The following is an 11883-nucleotide window of genomic DNA, read 5'->3' on the forward strand; positions in this document are numbered from 1 at the left end:
ATAATGCAGCATATCTTTTAATAGCATTCAATTATCAGTCATCAGCTCTTATCAAGGGGGAGTTGTCGAGATCTACCTGAGCTCAAGGCTCCCCTCTCTTCCTCCAAACGGGAGGGAGCCCAGGGCTCAAGAACCTTCGAGCTCAGGGCTCTCTCCTGGGACAGCATGCCAAACTTGCTTATAATCAATCATCAGCTAAGTGTGAACTCTTGAAGTGACTTGAAAAATATCTAGTCAAATATTATTTACTGTCATCATGGCAAAGATTGAATAAATCAGGTATTAGAGATGAGTTATTAAAACTATTATGTTTAGAAATGTGTTGAAAAAAAATCTGCTCTCCGTTAAACAGAAACAAAATGTGAAAATGGTTGCGCTGGTCTGAAAATAACAACAATTTTTCAATCCCAGTTGTCATCAATCCCAGTTGTAAGAGCAACAAATAATACATTTCTAGTTGATTGTTTGGAAAACTGTCAGATTTTCCTGATGAATCATCTGTTGAGCTGCATCCCAATCATCACAAATACTGCAGAAGACCTATTGGTCTCATTGAAATCAGTCAAGTTTGGTGAAGGAAAAATTATGGTTTGGGGTGACATTCAGTATGGGGGCGTGAGAGAGATTTGCCGAGTGGACGGCAACATTAACAGCCTGAGGTATTAAGAGATTTGTGCTGCCCATTACACTACAAACCACAGGACAGGGACAATTCTCCAGCAGGATAGCGCTCCTTCTCATACTTCAAAGCTCCTGAAAGCAAAGAAGATCAAGGTGCTACAGGATTGGCCAGCTTAGTCATTATCGAGCATGTTAACATTATTGACAGTATTGAACATTATTGAGCATGTCTGAGATAAGATGGAGGAAGCATTGAAGATGAATCCAAAAAATCTTTTTAAAGATTTATTTTCGGCCTTTATTGAGAGGATGGCACAGTATTTTAGACAGGAAACACAGTGGGAGAGAGAGAGGGTGTAGAGTCGGGAAATGTCCTCGAGTTGGGATTCGAACTCAGGATGCTCTGAAGTGCTACTGCACCATATGTCAGCGTGCTAACCACTAGGCTATTGCACTGATGAATCCAAAAAATCTTGATGAACTTTGGGAGTCCTGCAAGAACGCTTGTGCCATTTCAGATGACTTGTCTAAGCAAAATCAGTTTCACTCTCGTTTATAAGCAGATTTCATTACATTTGTAATTTGTTTGATTATTTTGACCTTATTTGACATTATTCACATTGTTATTGGCAACTATTTTAGTCAACTTCCATTAAGCGCAAAAGGACAGTTCCCCCAAACAATAAAACTGAGTCATTATTTACTCTCAAATGATTCCAAGTCTTTATGAGTTTCTTATTTTCTGCTGAACACAAATTAAGATATTTTGAAGAACGCTAAAAAGGTAACCGTTGACTTCCATTATGAGGCAGTGGCGCAGTGGGTAGTGCTGTCGCCTCACAGCAAGAAGGTTGCTGGTTCAAACCTCGGCTCAGTTGGCGTTTCTGTGTTGAGTTTGCATGTTCTCCCTGCCTTCACGTGGGTTTCCTCCGGGTGCTCCGGTTTCCTCCAAAGACATGTGGTACAGGTGAATTGGGTAGGCTAAATTGTCTGCGGTGTGTAAATGTGTGTGGATGTTTCCTAGAGATGGTTTGCAGCTGGAAGGGCATCCGCTGCGTAAAAACTTGCTGGATAAGTTGGCGGTTCATTCCACTGTGGCGACCCGGATTAATAAAGGGACTAAGCCGACAAGAAAATGAATGAATTCCATAATAGGAAAAACAAATATGGAAGATTTTTTTTTTTGTGTGTGTGTTAGAAGCAAACTAGTAACAAGTGTGGAAATAATCTAATTTCAAATGAACAATAATCTATATATAACTGAGAAGCTCTATTCTTTGGTTTTGAATTATATCATTTTATGAACATCCCAGCTAGGAGGGATATTTACCCTTTGTCTTTCTGACTACTGGCTAAGCCAAAGAGATGCAAATGTTACAGGGAGGTTTTTTGGGTGTTGCTTTTATGCTACAGAAACCCTTGTGTTGAATAACTTCTGTGGTCAGTAGCCGGTTTCTAACCCAATTTTCCCTGCTGACTCCAAAACTGAATTTGCATGTTTTGTTTAGCCATCTCCCCTCCTCCTAAGAACACAATACAGACAAGACATCTTTGTCTCAATTTAGACTTGTGATAGCACTTGCAGACTTCGGACCTCCAGTAGGCTCTGCGGACACATGGACTTATTAATAGACGCTGTATGACTGCAGATAAACCAACACGTCTCAATAAAGGAATTCTGCTTGTTTCGCGTCTCCTAGACTGGGTTCTCTCCTCTTTTCAGTCATTTAATTTTTTTTACAACACAAGTAATGGGTAGAATCTTCATATTCTTTGTGTACTTTCATATGGTCTTGTACACAGTGCAGTGTCCAGTGTCTAAGGTGCTAAAATAGGGTGAGCCCTTACAGAGAGCCACCTGCAGAAGAGCAGACAGAATTAAACCTGTCCCAGTTATTGTCCTTGCCCTCGATACATTTAGGTGCTCTCAAATGGGTTAAAAGAACATTTATTTGACATAACGTCTGTGCAAGAGGATGTACCCCGTGGAGCTTCAGACATACCGATGGAGAGGCTCTGAAAGCTCCCTAAATGTATCATCTCAAAGACAGCGAAAGCTCCCAATATAGTCAAGAATTACAATCTTATTTCTAGCCAGCAAGTCTTGTTTTAAGAATAAAATGCAGGATCAGAGGGTGTAAGATTGCTATGATTGCTTTAAGATTATCTTATATCTTCATTAGTAAAGAGTATTTCGCCTGAAGATATAGCTTAATGACAATCGAAGACCAGACTTTTTTTTTTAAGCCTTTATTTTAGCTGTACTTGCTTTAAGATTGTCTATATTATAAAGAGGCTTAATTATTACACTTGTTCTTATTTTAGATGCAAAAAGTTTGGAGTGGCTCAGGGGTTAGCACTGTTGCCTCACAGCAAAAAGGTCGCTGGTTTGAGTACCGGCTGGACCAGATGGCATTTCTGTGTGGAGTTTGCATGTTCTGCCCGTGTTGGTGTGGGTTTCCTCCGGGTGCTCTGCTTTCCCCCACAGTCCAAACACATGCGCAATAGGTGAATTGGGTCAACAAAATTGGCCATAGTGAATGAGTGTGTGTGTTAATGAGTGTCTTTGGGTGTTTCCAAGTACTGGGTTCTGGCTGTAAGGGCATCCGCTGCGTAAAACATATGCCAGAATATTTGGTGTTTCATTCCGCTGTGGCTACCCCTCATAAATTAGGGACTAAGCCGAAGGAAAATCAATGAATGAACTTAAGTTTGCCAATTAAAAAAGCTTTGTCACTTAAAATACAAGTTTAAGAGTGATTAAGTACTTTACTTTAATGGTTTGTTGCAGTAAGCTTCAGTATGTTTTGTGAAGCAACAAGTACTAATTACTGTCAGAGTCTTAATTTGAATAAGAAATGTTGGACAATATGCATGTATGTGTGGTTTTGATTTCATTCATACAGTAATCTTGTGTTAAGTTTAAGTGTGTTGGTTGGTTGATGTTGAGACTGACTATACAGTGGGAGAAATAAGTATTGAACACGTCCCCATTTTTCTCAAAAAACATATTTCTAAAGGTGCTTGAAATTTCCAGCAGATGTTGATAGCAACCGAAGAAATCCATATATCAAAAGAAAACAAATCTAATTAGTTTACAAATGAAGTTATGTGTAATAAAATGCCAGGAAAAAAATTAATGAACACATGAAGAAAGGAAGGTATAGCAAGGCAGTGAAATCCCAGACAGCAGCTGAAATCTCTCAGTAGTTCTTAAGCAACCCTTCATCGTTGTAAATAAATTAGTGGTGGGCCGTTATTGGCATTAATGTGCTGCGTTAACACAAGACTCTTATCGGGCGATTAAAAAAATATGGCCATTAATCTATTCTTAAAGTTGGGTTGGGAGCTGGGTCTATTTTGCGCAAGCTATGATGACTTTCACCTTGATATTTTAGCGCGGATGTATACCTGACCGGTGAGCCGTCTGACAAGAGTGCTTTTCTGAATCAAATCAGCAGGATGCCTGACTTTAACTGCAGTTGGGCAGTTTCACTTTAACTGACGAACATTTCAATCATGCCCCGTGACAAACTGGGGTATTAGACGCAAATAAGGAGGAAGGACTGGTGAGAGTGTTATGGAGTTTAATAACATATGCCAAATAGAAAGAAAAAACACCTCCGCATTTCGCTACGTGTGTTTGTGTGTGTGTGTGTGTGTGTGCGCAGTCCTTTTCTGACAGCCGCGTGTGTATCTTGACGGAAAATATGGCGAAAGGTCCTAAAGACCGCGGTGTTTACTTCAATAATGCCCCTAATATCTACACACTCCACATGTCCTTATTCCATTTCTGTTTAGCTCAGTTATGACTTTAGTCAGATTAAGCTGATCAAAAATCACTGTTTCGAGCTTATGTAGGCCTACAGTTCAAAAATTAATGTTTAACCGAATAAACAGTTAATAAACACAAGAACATCATTTATTTTCATCACCAATTATCACAGTAGAACAGTTTCTCAGCAGTTTATGATGCATTTTGGAAACAGGAGATGAGCCCCTAGTCTAATGCGCCACCTGGCTTGAGAAACCCGTTCTTAAAGACTTATTTATTTAAGCACACCTATTCTGAATGCCTTTGGTAGAATTCAAATGAGCCATTTAATCTGGATTAATCCAAGATTAATCTAGATTAAAAAAATAATTTATGCCCACCTATAAAATTAATATTAGCTGCTTTAGTCCAACATCAGTCCAACTTAACTCTACACTGTTAAAAATATCCTTAAATTATCGGACTGATGGTTTATATTATCCTACAAAAACCTTGTAATAAACTGCCAGTACATTTTCTGTTATTTTACAGACTTGCTTCTCTCTATATTATTTCTTATCCAGTATATTACTTCAAGCTACTAGAATGTCAATAAAAGCAAAATAATTTATACTCTCCTCCTACATGTGATTACGAAAAAAGAGAGTTTTCATTGACTTGAAGAATATTAAAGTACCTGGTGCATCTCTCTATTGGACCATTCCCCAGCTAGCTAATGGCCAAAACAGCAAGAACGAGACGACGTTGGTATGTCATCATGCTCAATTTACTGTACTCGGTGGATATAATTCAACCTCGGTAGATTTATTAGCAAAGAAAAACACATGACGCGAATAGACTCTACTGGGATTTAACATTTTGTTAGACACGGAGATATGTTGATTAGAGAATGTTTAAGGAATTATGAGCAGACAATGTCAAGGTGTGGAAATCAGTTTACATCATGCAGCATGCAGAAAAAGCAGTGCAGTTTTGTTGTCTGGTTTATTATTCATTCATTCATTCGGCTCAGTCCCTTTATTCATCAGGGGTCGCCACAGCGAGATGTACAGTAGGTGTCTGTTTGTTCAATATAAAATTAACCATTTCATGTATGGTGTTAGTTAATTAAGCATACTATACGGTTAAAATAGTGCTGTCGCCTCACAGCAAGAAGGTCGCTAGGTCGCTGGTTCGAATCTCGGCTCAGTTGGCATTTCTGTGTGGAGTTTGCATGTTCTCCCTGCGTTCGCGTGGGTTTCCTCCGGGTGCTCCTGTTTCCCCCACAGTCCAAAGACATGCGGTACAGGTGAATTGCGTGGGCTAAATTGTCCGTAGTGTATGAGTGTGTGTGTGTGAATGTGTGTGTGGATGTTTCCCAGAGATGGGTTGCGGTTGGGTTCCCCTGAGTAAAACATACGCTGGGATAGTTGGAGGAAATAGAGACTAAGCCAAAGGAAAATAAATTAATAAATTAATAATAAATACAGTCAGTCGGTGAAAAACACTGTTTGTACACTCATCGGCGCTTGTTTTTTCATATTTGGTGATTAGCGTGTTTATTTTAGGCTCTGGTGAACAATGTCTACAATCTTTCAAACCCCCCAAAATTACCCCTTTTACTAATATGATTTGTACAGTACGTTCCACATTCTGCCTTCTGTTCAGTTTTTCCAGCCATTGCTATGACTGCACCTTGGCATCGCTCTGCTTTTTGTCTGAATAACTGCACTCACCCCTGTGATTGTGGTATGAATTAACATTTCATTTGGCCTCGGTTGTGGGGGCAATTCTTCAAAGGATTTATATTAGCAGATTGGCAAAGGTCTAACATCGCCGGGACGTCAATTACTCACTGAACTAGACAATTTCATGTGCGGTAAATGTACCCAGATGAGACTTCCTGAGCAGCGGAAAGCCCTGTACTTTAACTATATGGTAAAAGGGCTTGAAGAATCACTTAATACATCGAGGTACAGTATTTCTTTAACATGACTGGTACCACGACTTCATGTGCCAGCCCCAATTTAATAGTGATTTTTATGTCGAAGCCAGTGACAAGGTAATCCGTACGTCTGGCTCGCACCAGAAGGAAATGTGATCTGTCTTGGCGCAGTGCTTATTTAGATAAGACATGTGGAGCTGGTTAAAGAGTCTGAGGCAGAGGAACAGTGCAGCAATGCTCTCCTCTACAGACTGTCAATGATAGTTGACTCTATCGAAAACCATTGTACATACAGTGACCTTTCAGATCCACCACTGGTGTCTTTGTACAACACAGGCTGTCTGCAATTCAAAACTGCAGACCTTTTAAAAACTATTATGATTAAAGTTCATTCATTCGTTCATTTCCCTTCGGCTTAGTCCTATAGTTATCAGGGTTTTCCAAAGTGGAATGAACCGCCAACTATTCTGGCATATGTTTTACACAGCGGATGCCCTTCCAGCCACAACTCAGTACTCACACAACTCTCACATTCTCTTTTTTGAGCATTAATAAAACACATCGGGTTACTGTAAGGGGTCGGTTAGGTTTGCGGTAGGTGTAGACATTAATAAAACACATCAGGTTACTGTAAGGGGTATAGATTTAGGGTTGTAGTAGGTATGAACGTAAATAAAATGCAACAGGTATGGGCTAGGTTAGGGTTATGGAAGCTGTAAACATTAATTAAACACGACAGGTTACTGTAAGGGGTAGACTAGGGTTGCGGTAGGTGTAAATGTTAATAAAACACAACAGGTATGGGCTAGGTTAGGGTTGCGGAAGCTGTAAACATTAATGTAACATGACAGGTTACTCGAAGGGGTACTCTAGGGTTGCGGTAGGTGTAGACGTTAATGAAAAACTAGAGGTTACTGTAAGGTGTCGGTTAGGTTTGCGGTAGGTGTAGACGTTAATAAAACACATCAGGTATGGGCTAGGTTAGGGTTGTGGAAGCTGTAAACATTATTGAAACACGACAGGTTACTGTAAGGGGTCGGTTAGGGTTGCGGTAGGTGTAGACATTAATAAAACACATCAGGTTACTGTAAGAGGTATAGATTTAGGGTTGTAGTAGGTATGAACGTAAATAAAATGCAACAGGTATGGGCTAGGTTAGGGTTACGGAAGCTGTAAACATTAATAAAACACGACAGGTTACTGTAAGGGGTATAGATTTAGGGTTGTGGTAGGTATGAACGTAAATAAAATGCAACAGGTATGGGCTAGGTTAGGGTTACGGAAGCTGTAAACATTAATAAAACACGACAGGTTACTGTAAGGGGTATAGATTTAGGGTTGTGGTAGGTATGAACGTAAATAAAATGCAACAGGTATGGGCTAGGTTAGGGTTACGGAAGCTGTAAATATGAATGAAACACAACAGGTTACTGTAAGGGGTCGGTTAGGTTTGCGGTAGGTGTAGACGTTAATAAAACACATCAGGTTACTGTAAGGGGTAGATTTAGGGATGTAATAGGTGTAAACTTAAATAAAACGCAACAGCTATGGGCTAGGTTACATTGTGGAAGCTGTAAACATTATTGAAACACGACAGGTTACTGTAAGGGGTAGGTTAGGGTTAAGATAGGTGTAGACGTTAATAAAACACAACAGGTTACTGTAAGGGGTATAGATTAGATTTAGGGTTGCAGTAGGTATGAACGTTAATAAAACGCAACAGGTATGGGCTAGGTTAGGGTTGCGGAAGCTGTAAACATTAATGAAACATGACAGGTTACTCTAAGGGGTAGACTAGGGTTGTGGTAGGTGTAGACGTTAATGAAAAACTACAGGTTACTGTAAGGGGTCGGTTAGGTTTGCGGTAGGTGTAGACGTTAATAAAACACAACAGGTATGGGCTAAGTAAGGGTTGCAGAAGCTGTAAACATTATTGAAACACGACAGGTTACTGTAAGGGGTAGGTTAGGGTTGCGGCAGGTGTAGACGTTAATGAAACACAACAGGTTAAGGCTTATTTATACTTCAGCGTCAAGCCCACACGTATGCTATGGCACAGCCTACACGTGGAAGCATAGCTCTCGTTGTGGCCGTCGGCGTCGCTGATGTGCACCACTCAAAAAATTTAGCTACACGTCACAAGAATAGCCCAAGCTCTGTGATTGATTGGCTTGGAAGCGCTGACGAGAGTGGGCAGGACCGAAAGCCACGTGAGCCTGTTGGAGCGACTGTTTACCAGTGTTCACTGTTGACAAGGAGCTTCGGATGGAGACTGTTGCTTTATGTTTACGTTATGGTTAAATTTGTTGCATGGTTCCTGCCTCAAAATGAGTAATTTTGAGCCAGTTGTACAATAAGGAAGCGTTCAGAAAAAACAAAACACCAGCAAAGTAACTCGACACAAAGGAACAAAAACAGCCAGCTAGAAATTCGGAAGTGTTTTTGCAGAGAGCACAGAGGGATAAATGCACAGCTACGCTCGTTGCATGCGCCGTGGGTCATGCCGATCACTTGGCTCAGAAGTATAAACCAGGTTTTACTGTATGGGGTAGGTTAGGGTTGCGGTAGGTTAGGGTTGGGGTAGATGTAGACATTAATGAAACACAACAGGTTACTGTGAGGGGTAGGTTTAGAGTTATGATAGGTGTAATTGTTAATAAAACACAATAGGTTACTGTAAGGTATAGATTTAGGGTTGCGGTAAGTGTAGACTGTTACATGTTTAAGATGTTAAAGTGGGATGCTGTAACATTCAGGTGAGACAGGTGTAATGTGTGCGACAGATCAAGAATGAGGCAAGGATCAATTACTCTTATTTAAGCTTTTTACTCAATAATTGAAACAATATGTAACAATAATAAATGGGGGGGGGGGGATAAACGTTTATAATTATTATCTTTAAACAAAAACAACGAGTGTAAGCCAAATCAAGGAAATTGACAAAACAAAACAATCCTTAAATCTAATGTCTAATCTAGGCGTCAAAAAGAAACACAAATAAAAACCGAGATCTTAAGTGTATACGATACCCGAACTAAACTAATTAAACTACAAAACTCAAAGTACACAGGTGGCAAAACACTCAAACTAATCTAACAAAAACATCAATCTAAACTAAAACAAACCGGATAAGTCTGTCAAAGCTTAGTTTAGAATCACACAATAACCATCACATTATGTTACTTAAAGCATACGAAGTTCAACAAGCAAACTCGAATTACCACAGTAGCTGAGATAAATCACTAAATAGACGAAGCATTTGCACAAACAAATTGCGTGGAGCACAAAGGGTACGCCGAGGCAGAGCGCGCACCACACACTGGTCTGTCAGGGCTTTAATACCTTGCGGCTCGTCATGGGATTGGTGGAACCGAGAACGTCATAATGATGATGGACAGAATAATAAATCAATAAGAAACCTAAGGGTTGAGCAAACGGAGAGGAGGGTGAAAAAAAGACAGAAAGAAAACATAATTCATAACATAGACGTTAATAAAAGAATGGGTTGGATACCATGTCATGTATAGGACAATAAATAAGTCAATCAAAAACACCACAAGGTTTGTGCAGCCTATTTGGAGCTCAAGTTTCAACTATCTACAGCTGACTCCGACCTCCTTTTAGAGTTTTTAGTGTAAATGCACTTCTTACAGTATTCATACTGTAGAACACTGCATAAGTATGCAATTTGGGATGCATCTAAAGACTTAGTTGCTAATGCAACATCTAGCCAATTAAATTAAGAGCCAAACACAATCACCCTGGAACAGCCATTAGCCAATAGCTTCAGTTGAACTGACGAGAAAAATGAACCAATCAAAGATAATTACTCGCAGTTAATAAAAGAACTGCTAGATCTAATAGAACCGATATGTTTTTGTGTCACTTTCAATGTTTTTTTTTTCCATCTACGCTTAAAAACTCAGGCCTGAAACAGTAACTGCGCACACATTTGGTGGGATGGTGCCATGTACCGCAGTCGTGATTTTTTTTTCCACTACATGCCATGCTGTATCTGTGACCAAAGTCCAGGAATCAAAACAACAGATCAAGAGGGCGCTGAGTGTGTAAACCGAATGACTTCGAAGGGCTTGTGGTGCATGTGATCCGTTCACTGACACTGTTTCTATTCACATCACTCCACAGGCATATAAAAGCCATTCTGTCGCTTACAGACGCACCGTACCTCTTTCTCTAGGCTGTGCTCATTTTATTGTGTGTTTCAGAGAATTTGCGGCTGTGGTGTTTGTGGTTTCAGATTTGCTCTAATTGGTACTATATTGCAGCAATATCTCAAGTTGCTCAAAGCTCTTTAGTAGGGGGCTGTGAAGAAACTGCAGCTGTTTTAGCAATGAATTTTACAACTTCATAAGCGTATATTCTCATCGAAAGGTCATGTTACATAACATTATGTTAACAGATACACTTATTGGGACCAGCGTAAAGCCTGGTTTATACTTCTGCGTCAAGTGACCGGCGTAACCCACGGCGCAGGCAACGTGTGTAGCTATGCATTTATACCTCTGCGCGCTGTCTCTGTTGGTCTGCATTAACACTTCCGAAACGCTAGTTGGCAGTGAGGTGTAAATGTTCCTCTGTGTCGAGTTTCTTCGCCTGTGTTTTGCTTTTCCTGAACACTTCCGGGATGTACAAGTGGCTCAAACTTGCTCATTTTGAGGCAGGAACTGGCGGACAAGCAACAACTTTAACTATGAGGTTAACACAAAACAAAACTTTCCATCCGGAGCTCCTTCACGGGACACTTGTAAACAATCGCTCCACCAGGCTCGCACCATTCCCGCAGCTCTCGGTCCCGCCCAGACTCGTCAGCGCTACCATGCCGACCAATCACAGAGCTTGCGCTATGCGTCGTTGCGACGTATAGTTACATTTTTTGAGAGGTGCACGTCAGCGACGCCGATGGCCACGGCGAAGGGCTATGCGTAAGCGACGTAGCATACGCCGGCATTTGACGCAGAAGTATAAATCAGCCTTAATAGAAAATACAGTAACACTTTACAATAAGGTTGTATTAGTTTATTGTATTAGTTGATGTAGTACAAAAAATAAATTTACGTCTTTGTTATGGTCACACTTTATTTTAATGTGCAATTGACATTAATAACAAACCTTTAACTAAGCATTTAAGCTTAATAAACTACTAATTAGCTTCTTATTAATAGCAAAGTGCCTTTAGGTCCCTTTTTTGCATCATATAGTCTTTGTCAGGGGCGCTGCTGCCCGCTAGGAACCCTAAGACAACATATCAAGACTGTCACGGATGAAAAGGATGTGGTTGTGGACGAAAGTGTATCATATAAAAGCATCTCTGGGGACCCAAACATGATGTGGGCCCTTTGAATTGTCCTAATTTCCACACCCTTTAGCCGTACCCCTCATCTTTGTTAATAATTAGTGAGCTAAAAGTTTGGTCTTAGCTTGTCAGGCTGGGAAATGACCAGCTAAAACCAGCTTGACCAGCCTAGCCAGGCTGGGAGCCCAGCCAAAACCAGCTATGTCCAGTTTAAACCAGGCTGGTCAAAATGGTTTTAGCTGGTCATTT

The 11883-nt window shown here is 40.4% G+C and overlaps 1 long non-coding RNA gene across 1 annotated transcript in view; it reads right to left on the reverse strand.

The window, feature by feature from the left end:
• Window positions 1-411: 411 nt before the first annotated feature.
• LOC141377731 (uncharacterized) overlaps window positions 412-11883 on the reverse strand; it is a 17283-nt gene continuing 5811 nt past the window's right edge. Inside the window, exon 3 of the long non-coding RNA XR_012390314.1 lies at window positions 412-753. This is a non-coding gene — a long non-coding RNA (uncharacterized lncRNA). The remainder of the gene's footprint in view (window positions 754-11883) is intronic.

The sequence above is a fragment of the Danio rerio genome, chromosome 2, assembly GCF_049306965.1.
Source record: "Danio rerio strain Tuebingen ecotype United States chromosome 2, GRCz12tu, whole genome shotgun sequence".
Taxonomy (NCBI): Eukaryota; Metazoa; Chordata; class Actinopteri; order Cypriniformes; family Danionidae; genus Danio; species Danio rerio.